This window comes from Theropithecus gelada, chromosome 20 (assembly GCF_003255815.1).
Source record: "Theropithecus gelada isolate Dixy chromosome 20, Tgel_1.0, whole genome shotgun sequence".
In the NCBI taxonomy this organism is placed as follows: domain Eukaryota; kingdom Metazoa; phylum Chordata; class Mammalia; order Primates; family Cercopithecidae; genus Theropithecus; species Theropithecus gelada.
In genome coordinates, this window is record NC_037688.1 from 4424353 (window position 1) to 4444593 (window position 20241).

At 48.0% G+C, this 20241-nt stretch overlaps 1 protein-coding gene and 1 pseudogene across 1 annotated transcript in view; one reads left to right on the plus strand and one right to left on the minus strand.

The window, feature by feature from the left end:
* MYLK3 (myosin light chain kinase 3) overlaps positions 1-9367 on the minus strand; it is a 56880-nt gene extending 47513 nt beyond the window's left edge. The window contains exon 1 of the mRNA XM_025370882.1: positions 9160-9367. The gene's annotated coding sequence lies outside the window, so the exon portion shown is untranslated. The remainder of the gene's footprint in view (positions 1-9159) is intronic.
* A 29-nt stretch (positions 9368-9396) lies between these two features.
* LOC112614690 overlaps positions 9397-20241 on the plus strand; it is a 43462-nt pseudogene continuing 32617 nt past the window's right edge.

The following is a 20241-nucleotide window of genomic DNA, read 5'->3' on the forward strand; positions in this document are numbered from 1 at the left end:
AGATTTAAAAACTCCCCAAAATGTAAAAGAAAAAAACCACACACGGCCGGGCGCGGTGGCTCAAGCCTGTAATCCCAGCACTTTGGGAGGCCGAGATGGGTGGATCACGAGGTCAGGAGATCGAGACCATCCTGGCTAACACGGTGAAACCCTGTCTCTACTAAAAAATACAAAAAAACTAGCCAGGCGAGGTGGCGGGCGCCTGTAGTCCCAGCTACTCGGGAGGCTGAGGCAGGAGAATGGCGTGAACCCGGGAGGCGGAGCTTGCAGTGAGCCGAGATCCGGCCACTGCACTCCAGCCTGGGTGACAGAGCGAGACTCCGTCTCAAAAAAAAAAAAAAAAAAAAGAAAAAAACCACACACTTGTGAGAATTTGTCCCCTTCAAAATTAATGTCAAAATGTAATCCCAGTGTGGCAGCATTGAGAGGTAAGGCCTTTAAGAAGCAACTGGATCATGAGGGCCCTACCCTTACGGGTTAATAGATGAATGGGTTATCATGGGAGTGGGGCTGGTGGTTTCATAAGAGGAGGAAGCGAGACCTGAGGGAGCACACTCAGCCCCTTCCCCATGGGATACCCTGGGCCACCTCTGGACTCTGTGGAGAGGGCCCACCAGCAAGAAGGTCCTCACAAGATGCAGCCCCTCAACCTTGGACTTCTCAGCCTCCATAACTAAAGAAATACATTCCTTTTCTTTATAAATTACCCAGTTTCAGGTATTTCTGAAAATAGACTACCATACATACCAAAGAACTAGAATCAGAATGACATGAAACTTCTCATCCTAAAAACAACTGGATGCTAGAAAAGAGGCTGGCTGTCAAAGTCTAGATAGGAAAGCTCTTCCCCTTAGAATTTTGAAGACACTGCACCACCATCAGGTGACAAAATGAAGGGTTTTATGATTTGCAAAAATGCAAAAAATTCATGCTTTTTTTTTTTTTTTTTAAGACATGGTCTCACTCTGTCACCCAGGCTGGAGTTCTGTGGCATGATCTCGGCTCACTGCTGCCTCAGCCTCCTGGGCTCAAGCAGTCCTCCACCTCAGCCTCCCAAGCAGCCAGGACTATAGGCGTGTGCCACCACGCTTGGCTGATTTTTGTGGGTTTTTTTTAGAGATGGGGTTTTGCCATGTTGCCCAGGCTGCTTTTGAACTCCTGGGCTCAAACAATCAACCTGCCTCAGACTACCAAAGTGCTGGGATTATAGGCTTGAGCCACTGCACCCGACCCATGCATGCTTTCTAAGGAAGCTACTTTGAGGATATACTACAGCAAAATGAGGGGGTAAACAGCCTGGCCAATATGGTGAAACCCCATCTCTACTAAAAATACAAAAAAGGTAGCTGGGCATGGTGGTGGGTGCCTGTAATCCCAGTTACTCGGGAGGCTGAGGCAGGAGAATTGCTTGAACTTGGGAGGCGGAGGTTGGAGTGGGCCAAGATCGCGCCACTGCACTCCAGCCTGGGTGACAAGAGTGAAACTCCATCTCAAAAAAAAAAAAGAGCTCCAAGAAACAATAGCTTCAACCTAGGCCCAAAGTTGAAGCAAGAAAATCAAGAGTGTTCAACAGGAACCCTCCCGGGGGAAAAAGAGCATACAATAGAATGCAATTAAACACATGCAGTAAAATGGGAAGAGCACAGGGCCTGGAGCCGGACTGCCTGGATTTAATTTCTGCCTCTGCCAGTTCTTAGCCACAGCCCTGGGCCAGTTTTCACTTAATCTCTCTGAGTCTATACTTCCTTGTTTGTAACAGGAGAATAATAATAACACATACCCTTATGGAGTGGTCGGGAGGTGCCATGAGAATGCCTGGGAGGCACCCAGCAAGTGCTCAGACATTAGCCATCAGCATGATGATGGCAGATACTGCAAAAGGGGAACAAAAGGAATTAGAGATGCCAGGACAACTGGAGTTCTTTTTTCTTTTTCTTTATCTTTTTTTTTTTTGAGACAGAGTCTTGCTCTGTCGCCCAGGCTGGAGTGCAGTGGCGCGATCTCGGCTCACTGCAACCTCCGCCTCCCGGGTTCAAGCAATTCTCCTGCCTTAGCCTCCCGAGAGTAGCTGGGACTACAGGTGCACACCGCCACACCCGGCTAACTTTTTGTATTTTAGTAGAGATGGGCTTTCACTGTGTTGCCCAGGCTGGTATCGAACTCCTGAGCTCAGGCAATCCGCCCGCCTCAGCCTCCCAAATTGCTAGGATTACAGGTGTGAGCCACCATGCCTGGCCCAGAGTTCTTACAAGAAAGAATGAGATTAAAATACAATCACTGATTTTGCATTGAAGAATATTTACAGTTGTAGTAAAGTAAATCCTTTATTAAGTAAAAGCAGCGACATCTGTCTTGTGAGGGTGAGGGAGGGAAAGTGGGGAGTGTGAGAGAGCTAAGTCCTCATTTATCTTACCAGCAACTCCATAGATCATGCACAAAACAGAGAATGAATAAATATGGAGGCAAATATCAAAAGAAACAAAGAAACAGCTTCAATGTGTTTGCTTCTGGGACCAGGATGGGAGATGGGTTATCCAGAACCTAAGGACAGCCTCTAAGGGGACAAACACACGGTGCCCTTTGTAGATTTGTGTATTTATTTATAACAGTCGTGTTGCAGTGTGTAGCAGTGAAAGGTCTTGTTCTAACACAATCAAATATGATGACAATTTTCCGAGAGACGGTAGCCACGTGTTGAGAGGAAAGTTTTCTAATTCACACAAAATGCCATAGGGGCTCACGGTGCACCTGGCACTTAGCCGCTCTGAACTCAGCTTTCCTCATCTGCACTGGGGGCCCATTAACTGCAATAACCACAGGGCTGTTGGACATTAACGTAAGCAGTAAGCAAAACATCTAGCACAGCACCAGGCACGTAGTAAGTCCACGAAAATGGCAGCGATTGGAACGGCCATCCTTAAGACCAACCCCACACCTTCTCCCGTCTGACCGCAGATGGTCAGCTCAGCAAGGCAGCAGTGTGCTTGCTCGGTCACTTCGTTGTGGGGTGGGGGGCAGGAGGAAGAAGTAGGGGGACAGCTTCTCAGTCCTAAGCCAGCTGACCTCCTCCCAGCCCAGGCCACCTCCCTGCCCACACCACACCATTACTGGAATGCAGTGCGGAAGTACACACATCCCCTCCATGGCGCCAAGCTCACTTAAGAAAGGAAAGCAGGATGAAGAAGAGCTCCAGAAAGCCACGCAGAGTTCAATGTGGACAACTTCAGGGGTAGCTGCCATCCACATTGTCTGTCCACCACACCCTGCATTTGTTGCAGAGGCCCAAGCTGACCATCCCCAAACTGTCCCCCTAAACCAAAGCTTTCTGCTGACTTTCTTGGCGCAAGATAACCCAGGATTGGGGAACAACTGTCACCAGGTCTCCCTTAGTCCCGTGACCCGACCAATTGTTCCTCGGGCTCTTACTTCAAAGCACACTTGCCCGGAGCTGCCCTTACCGCAAATATCTGGGTGTAACCCGACGCCCGCTACTGGCCTCTGGTGCTGGGACCGCGCAGTGCTGGAGTGGGGCACAGAGTCCCCATCCATCAGCCGCTGTGACTGTGCCAACTCCGTGTTTACTCTGCCTGGAGATGGATGCTGCCCAACCGCCCGGAGCGCTGGGAATGAGGTGGGCTGGCCGGCCAGGCTGATTTCTCTGGAAGAACTCAGGCAGGAGCGATAAGCCTGGCATTTCCGCTTATCTCTGACCCTGTCCCCGGCCCCAGCGGCATCCAGAGGCTTCACTTGGTTATCTGCCTTGCTGGGCTCTATCTGCCTCCCCGGGGGCCTACTTCCTGCATCACTTAGCAAAGTGTCCATCTGTGAAACAAACACTGTGTGGTCCAAGGAGAGAGGAATGAAGAGAGGGAGTCCTCGGGTAGAACTGACCTGAGTTCAAAACCCTGCAACCGGGTGCAAGGGGCCCTGGGGATGTGCAGGGACTCCTTGCCTTCAGGGAGCCCTCAGGACAGAGGAGAGGCCAGGTCCGCAGCAGAGAGGTGGCAGCCCTGCAGGTCTTCAGTGGGGCTGCTTGTACCCTGGCCGGGCCTGGTCGGTCACCTCTGGGCTGGGAGGGTCCTGCTATTGGTCCTCCAAATAAAACTACTCAGGAGGCAGCAAAGAGGCACAGAGTCCCCAAAGCCCGGGGCTGCAGTGCAGGAGAAGACAAGGAGACAAGGACACGTGGCTCTGCCAGGGAGGGCTCCCTGGCCAGATGTTCCCAGAGCACCTGGGAGAGACCAAGTATACACACACACACTGCCATGCATACACACACACACTCTCTCTCTCTCTCTCTCTCTCGCTCGCTCAACTTTGGGACCACAAATTAACTAGCTTGGCTGACGGGAAGGAGAGACGGGGCTGCTGGCTTCTGTACGCACTCACAGCCCCTGCGCTGAGTGCTTTAGCTGCCTCTCCTTATTTGAGACACACTGCAGCCCCGTGGGGTGGGTCATTGTTTGTCATCTCCGTCTCATAGAGGAGGAGCAACCTGGGGAACTTTAACAGCTGCCCAGGGCCACTCCACCAGAAAGGCATGGGGACAGCGTTCTGAACCCATGCTCATCACTCACACCCTCTGCCACTTTCACAGACAGCAGGGATCTCACACACTGGAAGGGTCATCTCCCTTATTTTGTAGATGGAGATTCTGAGGCCCAGAGATGGAAAGGGGCTTTCTGAAGGTCACACAGCACGTCACAGCAAAGACAGGGCCAGATGGTAAAGCCATTGCCCTTGGAATGACCTGGAATGACCTGGAACTCCCCGGCTCTGTGGGTTGAGAGGTGTGTGCAGGGGTACAGTTTGAGACTGGCCTACGCCCCCAGGCTCGGCTTTGACGGTTGTCTGAGAAGATGGGGAGAGGGCCGAGGGGCGGGGACTCTGAGATATTCAATGTTGGTTGCTTATTCTTTCATAGTAAAATGTCTATGACCTGTCTTATCCTGGCCATGCAGAAAGATGATAAAGCAACAGCCACAGCCCTGCTGGGATGAATCAAGGAGCTGAGCTGGGGAGCAAAACCAAAGTGCAAGTCTGACTCTACAGAAGCGCAGAGGGAACAGCAGCTGCCGGGAAACCCAGCCTGGTGAGGGCGTGTCCCCACTGGCTCTCCGGTGCCGCTGGGTTTGCTCCCAGATCTCACTGCCTTCTGTGTGAGGCCCTGCACCCCTGGGCGAAGCCTTCTCATTTCCTCTCTTCCTTCTCCACATGCAAGTCAAAGTGTTCCCTGCCTATGCAAAGTCAGATGGAATCAGCCCAAAAATGCTAGAGAATAACAAAAAAGCACCCTCTTGAGCCAAATCCAGACCAATGGCCATTCATCCATCCATCCATCCATCCATTCATTCACTGAGTAACAACAAACACTTATTAGGAAATAATAACACTAGTGTTGATTGAGCCAGGCATTGTGCTACATCCTTACATCAATTACTGTACTTGCCCTTCACAACAATTCAAGGAGGAAAAAACTGTTATCCCCATTTCACAGACAAGTAAACTGAGGCACAGGGTGACGAAGGCATGTTCCAAAGTCAGTGTAAGATGCTGGATTTAAACGCAGACTCCAGAGTTTGCCTACAACTGAGGGTGGTATCACTGTAGCTTTCTTTTCTTTCCCATTTTTTTTTCCTTTTCTCCACTTTTTTTTTTTTTTTTTTTTTTTTTGAGACGGAGTCTTGCTCTGTCGCCCAGGATGGAGTGCAGTGGCACAATCTCAGCTCACTGCAACCTCTGCCCCCTGGGCGCAACCAATTTTCCTGCCTCAGCCTCCCTAGCAGCCAGATGACAGGCAGGCACGCACCACCACACCCAGCTAATTTTTTGTATTTTTAGTAGAGATGGGGTTTCACCATGTTGACCAGGCTGGCCTCGAACCCCTGACCTCAAGTGATCCACCGACCTTGGCCTCCCAAAGTGCTGGGATTGCAGGTGTGAGCCACCACACCCAGCCCCTTTTCCACATGCTCTAATCTCACTGAAACTTTCTGCTTTTTGTCTAGAACCCAACTTTTTCTCTGAGGGGCTACATCTTCCAGCTGCCATTTCAGAAAACTCAATTATGCTTGCAGGTTGGAACCAGGCCAACCCACCTCATGCAGGGTTCCACCTGCAAAGTCCTTGAGCACCAGTGTTCCCGATCGCTGCTAATCCAAGGGGGAAGGACCACTGCCCCATTTCACTTGTGGAGAGACAGGTCACAGGGAGAGTCGCGCAAAGCTGGGCCTCAGACCTGGCTCCGCTGCTCTGAGGCCTGTGTTCACTGTGGACGAGAGGGTTTCTGGAAGTCCCCTCAACTCCTACAGACATACATACAGCTTCGAGACCCCGCCTCACCTCCCCTGGCTGACAAGAATCAGAGAAGGGACTGCAGGGTCTTGAAGTTAACTCGCTTCTCTCAGCCCGACCATGGGCAGGCCCCGTGCTCAGCACCTTAGCTGCACTGTCTTATTTAATCCCCTTCACTGTACCCACTCTTGTGGGCTCCAAGCTCTGCTTGTGCCATGGGAAACCCCAAAAGTCTGGACAGCAGTGAGGTTAACACATAGGAACAACAGAGAAACTGTGAAGTGCAGGGGACGTGAGTGAGATGGGGCGACTGTGTAACTCACCAGTGCTCCCAGCCCCACCCCACATCCCATCAAAAAAACTTTCTCTTCACCTGTGAACTCTCTCCCCTCAGTCTACCCCTACCCTCTGAGCTGAGCCCAGTCCCAAGATGTCTTGGTATCAAATCCGAAGAACTGGTAGCAGAGGTGGGACCTGAGGGTCCGTAGGAGAGGACTTGGTTGATCTCGGTAGCAAAGTCCCAACATTGGGGTAAGAAAAAGGTGACACAGACACCTAGCAGGGTCTGAGGTCTGGGGAGGGACAAACCCTCAGGCAGCCCCAGGATGTGGGAGAGAAGGGGTGAGGACAGAGGAGGGCTTGGATAAATGTCTGCTCCAAGATATAAATGGTTGTTGGGGATCAAAAGTTGGAATGACACAGCGGCCAGGGAAGGCTTCTGGGGCCCTAGACCTACAGAAACTCAGCCACATGGTGCCAGCGAACTCAGCGTGTAAGAGAGAGGCAAAGAAACTGGGGAGGACTTCTTGGAGGAAACGGGACTTAAGCTGAGCCTTGAAGGATGGGCAAGACTTGGAAGGCTAAGAAAAGACGGTTCTAGTGAGGTCACAGAGGGAACAAAGCCCTCTGGTGGAGCCTGACAGGTGGGAGTGAGGATGCAGGGTCCACCCTCCAGCCATGCGACATCAATGGAGGCCCAGCAGGTAGAATAAGACGGTGGACCAGGAAAATTAGGCGGAGACATACAGACCTGAAGCAGCAAGACAGAGGGACTGTGATGCTATGGAACATTTTGGGGTGGGCAGTAACATGATAAAGTTAGTATTTAGGAATGAATGGAAGTGGTTACCTGGGGCGGAGGGATTGGAGACCAGCCTGGTCAACATGGTGAAACCCCATCTCTACTAAAAAATACAAAAATTAGCCGAGCGTGGTAGCGCACACCTTGTAATCCCAGCTACTCAGGAGGCTGAGGCAGGAGAATCACTTGAACCTGGGGGGTGGGGGTTGCAGTGAGCTGATATCGCACTACTGCACTCCATCCTGGGCAACAGAGTGAGACTCCATTTCAAAACAAAATAGAAAGCGAATTCCACAGGCTGTAATGTGTGTGTATTGCACTGCATGTGAGTCATGACTTAATCAGTTCTGTTAGCATGAAAAAAAAAAAAAAAGGGAAGGAGGATAGAAGGGAGTGGTAGGGACTGGGCGCGGTGGCTCACGCCTGTAATCCCAGCACTTTGGGAGGCCGAGGCAGGCAGATCACGAGGACAGGAGATCGAGACCATCCTGGCGAACACGGTGAAACCCCGTCTCTACTAAAAATACAAAAAAGTTAGCCAGGCGTGGTGGCGGGCGCCTGTAGCCCCAGCTTCTAGGGAGGCTGAGGCAGGAGAATGGCGTGAACCCAGGAGGCGGAGAGCTTGCAGTGAGCCGAGATCACGCCACTGCACTCTAGCCTGTGCGACAGAGTGAGACTCCGTCTCAAAAAAAAAAAAAAAGAAGGGAGTGGTAGGGACCAGCATCCACATAGAAGCTCAAATCAGCAAGTGTTTACCACTTCTGGGAAGCATGTTGTTGCCAAAACACAGGGGCGCTAAGTGGAGCAATATCTCAGGGAAGGAGCCTTTGAAAGTTCTTCCAAGGTCTCTCATTCCGCCATCCCGCAGGCCAGCAACAGAAGCAGGACCCCTCCCTGCCGCAGGCAAAAATCTCTAAGGATATGCAATGCTCTTCCAGGTTTACTAGGTAAAGACTTCACCTCAAGCATATACATAGAATGCCATTTTTGTTGAAAATATACATGTATGTATGCCAGTATGGTTCATTCCGCATGAGGGAATTGCAGATAAACTATATTTTCTATATTTCATTTATATTTTTCTAATAAAACAGTTTATTACTCAACAATTTTTTTTTTCTATAATAGTCATCATTCACCTAGAGCCAGAGGAATTATTCTAGACAGATGATATGCCTAAGAGACAGGTTTAACTAACCAAGAACGCGGAGCAATAGACTCCCGCAGGACCCCAGCTAACGGAAAACATTTACTAACGTTATTGGGAGGTCTGAGGTCAATTGCTTAGGCTTAAATGAACAGAAACACATATATTTAGCAGGCGCAGGAAGACTCCTCAGAAATCACACATGTCACGGGGAAAGAATAATTATCCCCCTGTGTGCTTTGTTTTTAAATAGATTCCCCACTCACCTTGGGAAGAAATGTTCAGACTCCACGTACAACTCATAAACCACACAGTAGAATTGGGGAGTTTTGTAAAGCAAAGTTGGCAAACATTTGGCAACAATCACTGAAGCATTCTCAGATGATCTGAGCACCTGTATTACTCATCACAGCAACAGGTGGAAAACAATTCTGAAGTCTGAGTTACACATGCAGTTCTCCCAGACCTGTGCAAAACCAAAGCAAGCCCATGCACTTACAACCAAGAGCTACTCATTTTTCTTGTCGTTTTTGATCAGACTCCAAAAGTGTTTTCTGGAGGGTCTACATGTCCCTAATGCACGGCTGAAAACACACACACACACACACACAGTAGGTTTATCACTGCACTTACATACCACCTTCCATCCATGGGTCCCAAGGGATCTGTCCAAAAATCTTGTTTTCATAAGTCTCCAGTGAGATGCGTAAATATTGTTACCTCCATCTTATACACAGATAAACTTAAACCTGGAGGCAGTTAAGTGGCTTGTCAACAGTTATAACCCAAGACAAGATCTGTGCAAGCTGCCCTCTGGTCTCCCTTCCTCTACTGGCCGGCCCTCTGAGGGTTCTCGTTGGCTCCAGTTTAAATCATGTCCGCAGACCATTGTTTCCCTGGCGATGGAGGTGGTATTCTATTTCCTGCCCTGAATCTGGCCCGGGGCCCTGACCGCACCGCATTTAGCCACAAGTGCATCAGCCATGTGTGCGTGAGTGGGGACAGCTTGGCTCCCTGGAAACCTAAGTGGCGTGTGTCAGCTGGCCCAAGCCTGCTCAGAGCCGCTCCAGGCCATGCTGCTAATTCCCCCATCATTTGCCCGGAACAACCCACAATGAAGGCAATGACGTCTCTTGGAGCTGGGCGAACAAATGGGAACATCTCAAAGGCAAACTCACTGCAGTCTGGCCCTTGGGGAGAAATAGCTCTCAGGCATCTGGGACCCGGGTGCCTAGATTAAAACAGCCCTCCCTCTGCTCATTTCCGTGGATAATATAGCAAAGCATGCAGATCACTGGTTACATTCCTGATGGGCAACTGAATCTGCACTTATAATTCCCAGTTGCCATGTTTACTTTTATGTTTATTAATTAAGTGTCCTGGAATGACCACTCAGAATTAGATCCAGAAAATAAGAAGTTACTGGGGCATTCACTGGGTAACAAAAATTACTACCTGAAAAGTGTTTCTCTGATGGCTATAGTCACACTAGAAATTGGAAGTGGAGGCTGGGCCTGGTCGCTCACACCTGTAATCCCAGCCCTTTGAAAGGCCAAGGTGAAAATACTGCTTGAGGCCAGGAGTTTGAAACCAGCCTGGGTAACGTAGTGGCCCCTGTCTCTACAAAAAAATAAAGATAAAAAACATTAGCCAGGCATGGTGGCGGGCACCTATAGTCCCACCTACTTGGGAGGTCATAATAGGAGAATCATTTGAGGCCAGGAGTTGGATTCCGAGGTAGGGCAACATGGCAAGATCCTGTCTCAAAAAAAAAGAAAAACAAAACAGTAATTAGCCAGGTGTGGTGGTGGATGCCTGTAGTCCCAGCTACTTGGAAGGCTGAGGCAGGAGGATCATTTGAGCCCAGGAGTTTGAAGCTGCAGTGCTCTATGATCAAGCCACTGCATTCCAGCCTGGGTGATAGCGTGAGACCCCGTCTCAAAAAAAAAAAAAAAAAAAAGGAAATTAGAGGTGGAGATTTTTGGGTGAATTTCCTGCCAGGTGGTCAGTAAATATCATGTATTGTCACTTTTAACTAATTTCAACTTCTTTGCCTCTAAAGTGCCCTGTGGACCTTACTGGATAACCAAGCACATCACATGAACTAAAGCTGGGTTTGTCAAGTGGCCCACGTACTCCCAAAAAACCCACGCGTGCTCCTATCAGAGCCAGTGATCACAATACCTCATCTTGGTTGAGCATATATTCATGCCAGGCCTCCTGCCAAGCATTTTAAATTCCTTAGTTTTAAAAAATACTAGGCTGGATGTGGTGGCTCATGCCTGTAATCCCAACACTTTGGGAGGCCACAGCAGGCGGATCACTTAAGGTCAGGAGTTCGAGACCAGCCTGGCCAACATGGCAAAACCCTGTCTCTACTAAAAATACAAAAGTCGGCCAGGCGTGGTGGTGCATGCCTGTGATCCTAGCTAGTCAGGAGGCTGAGGCAGGAGAATCGCTTGAACCCGGGAGGTAGAGGAAGCAGTGAGCCAAGATCGTGCCATTGTACTCCAGCCTGGGTGACAGAGCGAGACCCGGAAAAACAAACAAACAACAACAACAAAAAACTAGGTATGTATCATTAATATCCTTGTTTTACAGATAAAAAAACTGAGGCCTAGAGAGACCACACAGTCACTGTATTAGTTTCCTATGCCTGCTCTAATTACCACAAACTTAGTGGCTCAAAAGAAATTTATTCCTTCATAGTTCGGGAACTATGCTGACTAATGCGTGCTCTAGGGGCCTCAGAGGAGAGCCCATTCCTTGTATCTTTCAGTTGCTGGCAGCCGCCGGCTTTCGGGGTTTGTGGCTGCATCGTTCCGGTCTCTGCCTCCAGAACCACACCTCCTCCTCTGTGTGTGTCACACCTCCCTGTGCCTCCCTTTCATATTAATACACGTGATCGCATCGAGGCCCCCCTGGATAATCCAGGACAGTCTCCCAATCTCAAGATCCTGAACTTAATCACATCTGCAAGGTCCTTTTTTTGATTTGTAAAGTGACATTCACAGGTCCCAGGGATTAACATAGGAACATCTTTTTTTGGGGGGGACCATTATCTAGTCTACCACAGTCACCCATCCAGTTACTAACAGGTGGTGGCTGCAGGTCTCCCTTCTCATATGCTCAAGAGGGCTCACTGAGCCAGATGGGGTGGCTCATGCCTATAATCCCAGCACTCTGGGAGGCTGAGGCAGGAGGATTGTGTGAGGCCAGGAGTTCAGGGCCAGGCTGGGCACCATAGGGAGACGTTGTCTCTACACAAAATAAAAAGTTAGCTGGGTATAGTGGTGCATGCCCGGAGTCCTAGTTACTCTGGAGGCTGAAGCAGGAGGATCAATTGGGCCCACGAGTTTGAGGATGTATTGAGCTGATTGCACCACTGCACTGGGCAACACAGTGAGACTCTGTTGAAAGAAAAGAAAAGAAAAGAAAAGAAAAGAGAAGAGAAGAGAAGAGAAGAGAAGAGAAGAGAAGAGAAGAGAAGAGAAGAGAAGAGAAGAGAAGAGAGAAGGGGAAGGAAAGCGAGAGGGAAGGAGGGGGGGAGGGGAGGGGAGGGGAGAAGGGGGGAAGGGGGAAGGGAGGGGAAGGGAGGGGAGGGGAGGGGAAGGGGGGAAGGAGGGGAGGGGAAGGAAGGGGGGAAGGAAGGGGGGAAGGGGGGAAGTGGGGAAAGGGAGGGGAGGGGAGGGGAGGGAAGGGAAAGGAAGGGAAGGGAGAAGAGTTGGTTAGTGGTGAACGTGTAGCACAGAGGCTAAAAGCCCAAGCTTTGGCCCCAGAGAGACTGGGTTTGAAGCCCAGCTCTCAGGAATCTGAAGCACTGTATGACTTAAGCAAGTGACCCAACTGCTCCGGGCCTCAGTTTCCCCATCAAGGCCTATTGCATGGGATTATTTTGAGGATTAAGTGAGAAAATGAATGTGAAACTCATACAACAGTGCCTGCACATAGTCAGGTGGCCCCTGAGTGGTAGCTGCTCTTGTTAAGAGCAGGATGTAGGCCGGGCGCGGTGGCTCAAGCCTGTAATCCCAGCACTTTGGGAGGCCGAGACGGGCGGATCACGAGGTCAGGAGATCGAGACCATCCTGGCGAACACGGTGAAACCCCGTCTCTACTAAAAAATACAAAAAACTAGCCGGGCGAGATGGCGGGCGCCTGTGGTCCCAGCTACTCGGGAGGCTGAGGCAGGAGAATGGCGTAAGCCCGGGAGGCGGAGCTTGCAGTGAGCCGAGATCGCGCCACTGCACTCCAGCCTGGGCGACAGAGCCAGACTCCGTCTCAAAAAAAAAAAAAAAAAAGAGCAGGATGTAAGCTGGAGTTCTGACCCAGTCTTGCAAAGGGAGACCTGGTGAGTACCAAGTTTCTGCAGATTAAAAAAATGCGAAAATGGGAAGTAAAGTCATTCTGCCACACAGCCAGTGAAATTCAATGCTAATCTCAGCATAGCAGACCTCTGAAAATCTTTGGGTGTGGAATGGTAGAAAAGACCTGCCAGAGCTGGCCAGCTAAAGGATTTGTGCTCTTTCAAACATGGAGACCTCGGCTGGGCGCAGTGGCTCATGCCTGTAATCCCAAGCACTTTGGGAGGCTGAGGCAGGAGGATTACTTCAACCCAGGAGTTCAAGACCAGTCTGGGAGACATAGTGAGAGCCCATTGCTACAAAAAATAAAAAAATAAGTTAGGCAGGCATGGTGGCATGTCACGTGCCTATGGTCCCAACTACTCAGGAGGCTGAGGTGACAGGATCACTTGAGCCCAGGAGGTGGAGGCTGCAATGACCTGTGATCACACTACTATACTCCAGCCTGGGCAACAGAGCAAGACCCTGTCTCAAAAAAAAAAAAAAAAGAAAGAAAGAAAGAAAGGAGACTTCTCCCTTTCTCTAGGGAAAGTATGGATCTAGATCCTAAAAATGTGTGTTTTTGTCTACAGATGTTCTTATTGGTTTGTGTTTTTGTTTTTGTTGTTTTTTGTTGTGGTTGTTGTTGTTTTTGAGACAAGGTCTCACTCTGTCACCCAAGCTGGAGTGCAGTGGCACAACCACAGATTACTGCAGCCTCAACCTCCCAGGCTCAAGCAATCCTCCCACCTTAGCCTCCTGAGTAGCTAGAACTACAGGTGTGCACCACCGTGCCCAGTTAATATTTTTATTTTTAAAATTTTTGTAGAGATGGGATCTCGCTTTGTTACCAGGGCTGGACTCAAACTCCTGGGCTCGAAAATCCTCCCACCTCAGCCCCCCAAAATGCTGGCATTACAGGAATGAGCCATTGTGCCAGGTCCATGTCTTCATTGTTTTAAATGGGATTTGACTGGAAATTAACATTGCGATAGTCTCTTTGAGGTTAAACCGATTCCAGTTGCAAGACCTATAACAAAAAGAACAACTGATAAATCAAGAACTTAAGAGTGTAGAGAATAAGAAAAATAGGCAGAAAATAGTAGGAAACAAACAGCAGGGGAGAAACAAGAACATTTTAAACTTGGGCACTTGTTATAAATATATTTGACAGAAGAAATGCGAACTGGCTTGTCTCCTTAACTCGGAGCAAAATAAATTTGATTTGATTCTGCTTCTTTCATGAACTGGGATAGAATAACACGTTTTATTAAATAAGTTTTAGTATTTTATTTGGCTGATGTTTAAACTGCACTTCTAAGTTTTACCATATTTATGTATGATCTGCTCAACTTGTTTATTTCATCCAATTAGGTTTTTCCATTCAACACACTGGGCTTCTTTACAGATATCACCAGGATTTCTCAGTTTCAGTGAGAAACATGCTAAGAGTCAACGAAACGAGAAAGCAACAGATTCTGCCTTTTTAGAAAACTGTAAACTACTTAAACGTCACCCAGTAGAGGAAAGAATGATAGCTCTACATCTACCAACATGGAAAGTCACCCAAGGCAATGACCGAGTTAAACAAAAAAAATCACAAAATAATACATACAATTTAATCCCGTCTACATTGAGAAGAGACTGATAATCAGACGGATGAACATGGATACGTAAACCCATTAACAATGGTTAGCAAAGACACACACCCAATTATTAACAGCAGCCACTTCCTGGGAAAAAAGCAGAACTGGGGCGGGGAAATAAAGGGAAAAGCCATTTTGTATTTGCATTTTTACAAGAAGCATGTGTTTTTTAGGGTTTTTTTTCTTTCTTTCTTTCTTTTTTTTTTTAGACAGTGTCTCACTCTGTTGCCAGACTGGAGTGCAGTGGCATGATCTCAGCTCACTGCAACCTCCACCTCCCAGGTTCAAGCGATTCTCCTGCCTCAGCCTCCCAAATAGCTGGGACCACAGGCGTGCGCCACCATGCCCAGCTAATTTTTGTATTTTTAGTAGAGATGGGGTTTCACCATGCTGGCCAGGATGGTCTCGATCTCTTGACCTCATGATCCGCCTGCCTCAGCCTCCCAAAGTGGGATTACAGACATGAGCCAAACCGTGCCCAGTCTAAGCATGTTTTTGTATATTACTTACATATCTTTTAAAGCAACACATTATTTACTTCAGTGGAAATAATATGTTAATTTACAGTTCTTTTACTAGAAATACTACCCATGAGACAACAAATGCTAAACGTGCATGTGGGTTTTTATTTTTCATTTTTTATTAATAAACCAGACATGCTGTCTCTGCCTTGACTCTTCAGATTGATGGACAAGAAGTCCAATAAGGAATAAACTCATACCCTGAGGACAGGATAAGTGGGTACCACACAGGGATGACAGTCCCTGTACCCTGGAAGCTGAGGGCAGATAGGAGAGGGTTAACAGATAAACAGCAGGCGGCAGGGAAGGGCTGCCAGGAGGCTTGTGAGCTGGGAAAGCTCTAGGGTGGATCAACTGTACCCACCTGCTTCTCTTTCTCCTCCCCCACCTTCCCCCATCCCCTCAGACACACACCCTACAAGTCCAGGCAGCTGGTATCTACCCTCAGGCAAAAGTAAACAAACAAGTCCTTGACAGCTCTTTAAAGAAATTAAGCATTGGGCAGGGCGGGCTTGGTGGCTCACGCCTGTAATCCCAGCACTTTGGGAGGCCGAGACAGGCGGATCACGAGGTCAGGAGATCGAGACCATCCTGGCTAACACCGTGAAACCCCTTCTCTACTAAAACTACAAAAAAAAATTAGCGGGGCATGGTGGTGGGCACCTGTAGTCCCAGCTACTTGGGAGGCTGAGGCAGGAGAGTGGCGTGAACCTGGAGCAGAGCTTGCAGTGAGCCAAGATTGCGCCACTGCACTCCAGCCTGGGCGACAGAACGAGACTCCGTCTCAAAAAATAATAATAATAAAATAAAAGAAAAAAGAAATTAAGCAATCCATATTGGAGAATCAAAGGCTTTTAGTCATCACCTTGGTACACTAAAATCCTCATTCTGGGCAATCAAGTGACCTCATCCTCCTTGACCCCACACCCAGAGCACCCAGTCAGAATTCTCACTGGGGAGAAGCCACCGAGTCATATAGGCCTTCTTTTTAAGATATGACCAGACAACCAAAGATCACCAAGACATTCCCAGGACCAGCAGCCTGAAAAAGAAACACCAAGATATATAGGTGAAAAATGAACTCTGGTAGAAAGAAAGATCATCAGGGAATAGAAGAAAACTTGGCTCAAAGAGGTTTTTTGTTTGTTTGTTTGTTCTGAGACAAGGTCTTGCTCTCTCACCCAGACTGGAGTGCAGTGGTGCAGTCATAGTTCACTGAAGCTCCAACCTCCCGGGCTCAAGCCAGCTTCACAAAGTGCTAGGACTACAGACATGAGCCACCTCGCCCAGCCGACTAGAAGAGGTTTAAGAAAAAGTTTATAAAACCAGAACAGGTCGATCTGAAAAAAGAATAATCAGAAAACACGAGGAAGCAATTAGATAGATTAAAAATATGATAGCTGGCCGGGCACAGTGACGAATGCCTGTAATCCTAGCACTGTGGGAGGCCTAGGCAGGTGGATCACCTGAGGTCAGGAATTTGATACCAGCCTGACCAATATGGTGAAACCCCATTTCTACTAAAAAAAAAAAAAAAAAAAATCAGCTGGGTGTGGTGGTGGGCACCTGTAATCCCAGCTACTTGGAAGGCTGAGATAGGAGCATTTCTTGAACCAAGGAGGCAGAGGTTGCAGTGAGCCAAGATCACACTTCTGCACTCTGGCCTGGGCGACAGAGCGAGACTCCGTCTTAGAAAAAAAAATGATAGCTAAAATAAAATGTTCAAAGGAATAATAAAAGAGGAAATTTCCCAGAACCTAGGGGAAAAAATAAATTGTGAAAGAACAGATGAGAAACAAAAGGACAGTTCAAAACTCTACAATTCACTAATGGAGTCCCAGGAAAAGAGAATAAAGACCAGGATGAACTGCAGTCTGCTATTCACTGCAATCAAGACTGCGCTCCAGCCATTTCCGCACCTTTGCATCTTTCACTCCCAGGGCATCTGATGGGAACCTGTTTGGCTGCCACTGTGGGAGCTTAGCTCCTGGATTTACTATGCCACAAAGACTGGCGGATGGTATTTTGAGGAAGGGGAATTGACAGAGGGTGGTCAAAAAAATGACAAATGTGCACGACTTTCTTAATGTGGCCTGCTTGCACCAAGGAAGCCAGGGCGATAGCTTGTGTGTGGACGCTTGCTCTCTAGGGATAACTCATTTCAGTCATTGAAAGAAATGCTAAAATCAGAGCAGAGTGAGCAGAGCCCTTCAGCTCATCACTGACGACTTGTCTCCAGGGTGATATCAGTTCACCCTCTTTGGGTGTGGTTGTTCCATTGCTTACAATCGCACACAAGTCCCCAGCTCATGTTTCTCCATATTTGGACAAGAGCATCACAACTTTTTGCAATCCCTTGGTCTACAGCATAGAGCAGGCATTGTCTTGCATGAGTGCCTGGCTAAACCCAGTCTACATTGATGGTAGATTTCTGTCAATTTGAAACAACTGGATTTTCCATCCTAGGACGTTAAAAATTGGTCTGGTAAGACACAGATTCTAGAGACAGTCTTTAGGTTTCAGCCTAGAGAGGCCATGAACGAAAGCCCATAAATCAGAAAGGACAAGGTGAAACACACACACACACACACACACACACACAAATGAGGATGTACATGACAAAAGGCTCAGATAAGAAACAAAGTATCTTTGTCAACAACGGGGTTTGCAGGAGAAGAGTAGGGCTGTGATGTAGATAGAAGTAGATTAACTAAGCAGGGTGTGGTGGATTACTCTGCCTATAATCCCAGAATTTTGGATTGCTTGAGCGCAGGAGTTCAAGACCAGCTTGGGCAACATGGCGAAACCCCCATCTTTACAAAAAATACAAAAATTAGCTGGGCATGGTGGCACGTGCCTGTGGTCCCAGCTACTTTGAGGGGGCTGAGGCGGGAGGATCACTCGAGCCCCGGAGCCCAAGGCTGCAGTAAGCCATGATTGAACCACTGCACTCCAGCCTGGACGACAGAGCAAGACTCTGTCTCAAAAAAAAAAAAAAAGAAGTAGCAGATTAACTGGAGACCTGGAGACTTTCAAACCTCAAATGAAGAAGTAGAATCCATTAAAGACAGGTTTAGGGAAGTCATTAAGGTTAGAGGTAGAAAGATGAGGACATGGTAAGAATTCTTAGGAAAGGAGACTTTTGAAATAATACTTTGTTCAGGAAGAAGTGGTGACACCAATGAAGAGAGAACACAGTAACTGAAATAAAAGCCAATCAAAATATGAACAAGGGCAGGCGTGGTGGCTCACGCCTGTAATCCCAGCACTTTGGGAGGCTCGGGCAGGTGGATTGCTTGAGTCCAGGAGTTCAAGATCAGTCTGGGCAACACAGCGAGACCCCTGCCTCTACAAAAATACAAAAATTAGCTGGGTGTAGGGGCGCACCTATAGTCCTAGCTATTTAGGAGGCTGATGTGGGAGGACTGCTTAAGCTCAGGAGTTTGAGACTGCAGTGAGCCATGATTGCACTACTGCAGTCAGCCTGGGCAATAGACTGAGACCCTATCTCAAAATCCAAAACAAAATGTGAACAAAATACTAGAATCCACCATTTGAATCTGGGCCAGGTGTGGTGGCTCATGCCTGTAATCTCAGCATTTTGGGAAGCCAAGGTGGGAGGATCGCTTGAGCTCAGGAGTCTGAGGCTGCAGTGGGCTGTGATCGCGCCACTGCACTCCAGCCTGGGTGACAGAGTGAGACCCTGTCTTAAAAAATAAAAATAAAAATAGACCTCAAAACCCCCCAAAATTTGAATCTGAAAAGAAAACCTGCAACATATGTAGCGAGAACACCTGCATCAACCAGAAAGGTTACGATGAGCACTTGGCCTTCTGCACTCGGAAGTAACATTACCAACACAGCTTAAGGACCAAAAGGTCTTTATATCCACTGAAATCCTCTATTTTCTAAATAATACCTATGTTGCTTTCCTAGTCAGTTGCAATAATACTAAGTTATTTGAAATGTGTTTTCCTGTTTCTCCTCCACCCAACAAGCTGTCAATACTTCTGCTCCAAAACAAGAGTCACACTGACCTAGGTTTGTATTCAGGCTCTGTCACGTATGAAGTATGTGACCTGGAGCAACTTTCTTAGCTCTTTGAGCTTTGTTTTCCTGATTTGTAGTGATCAAACACAATCATATATGGAAAGTATTTGGCACCGTGCCCAGAGCAGTGACTACTCCAGAAATGGTCACTCTTTTCTACCGTTTTTACTATTGTTTCTTGTAACCACACTCAAATGTTGGCACACCATAAAAGAATTCATAACTGCTCACATGTGTTCAAGTGATTTTTTTTTTTTTTTTTTTTTTTTTGAGACAGAGTCTGGCCCTGTCGCCCAGGCTGGAGTGCAGTGGCACGATCTTGGCTCACTGCAACTTCTGCCTCCCAAGTTCAGTGCCTCAGCCTCAGCCTCCCCAGTAGCTGGGATTACAGGTGGATGCTACCATGCCTGGTTACTTTTTTGTATTTTCAGTAGAGACAGGGTTTTGCCATGTTGGCCAGGCTGGTCTCGAACTCCTGACCTCAAGTGATCTGCCCGCCTTGGCCTCCCAAAGTGCTGAGATTACAGGCATGAGCCACAATGCTCAGCTTCAAGTGATTCTTTTAACTTGTAACAAACATGAGTTTTACTTTTTTTAGGTGTTTTATATTCCTATAACCTCAAAATCCCACTTAAAACTTTGGACCCCAAGTTTCCTGATGAAGAGGAGGGGTGACATTTATCTGTATCCCTAACGCCAAGGGCATGTGGCTCCCAACCGAAATAGGGCACCTGGCAAGCTTCTGTCAGAGTCATTGCTGTTGCTGGTGACGTGAAATGGCAGCAACCAAAGGCCAATAAGTGAGTGGTTTGTTTTGTTGTGTTCTTATTTTACTAAAGAGATAAAATTTTCCAAGCAAAAGAAAAGTGAAGCTTAACAGGTCTATCACGGGAGCCTTATGAGTCTCATTCCTAGATCGTATCCCTGGTCAGCCACTGTGGGTTTTTTTGTTGTTGTTTTTTGTGTTTTTTTGAGACGGAGTCTCGCTCTGTCTCCCAGGCTGGAGTGCAATGGCGCGATCTCTGCTCACTGCAAGCTCCGCCTTCTGGGCTCACGCCACTCTCCCACCTCAGCCTCCCGAGTAGCTGGGACTACAGGCGCCCGCTACCATGCCTGGCTAATTTTGTTTTTGTAGTTTTTTTTTTTTTTTTTTTTTTTTTTT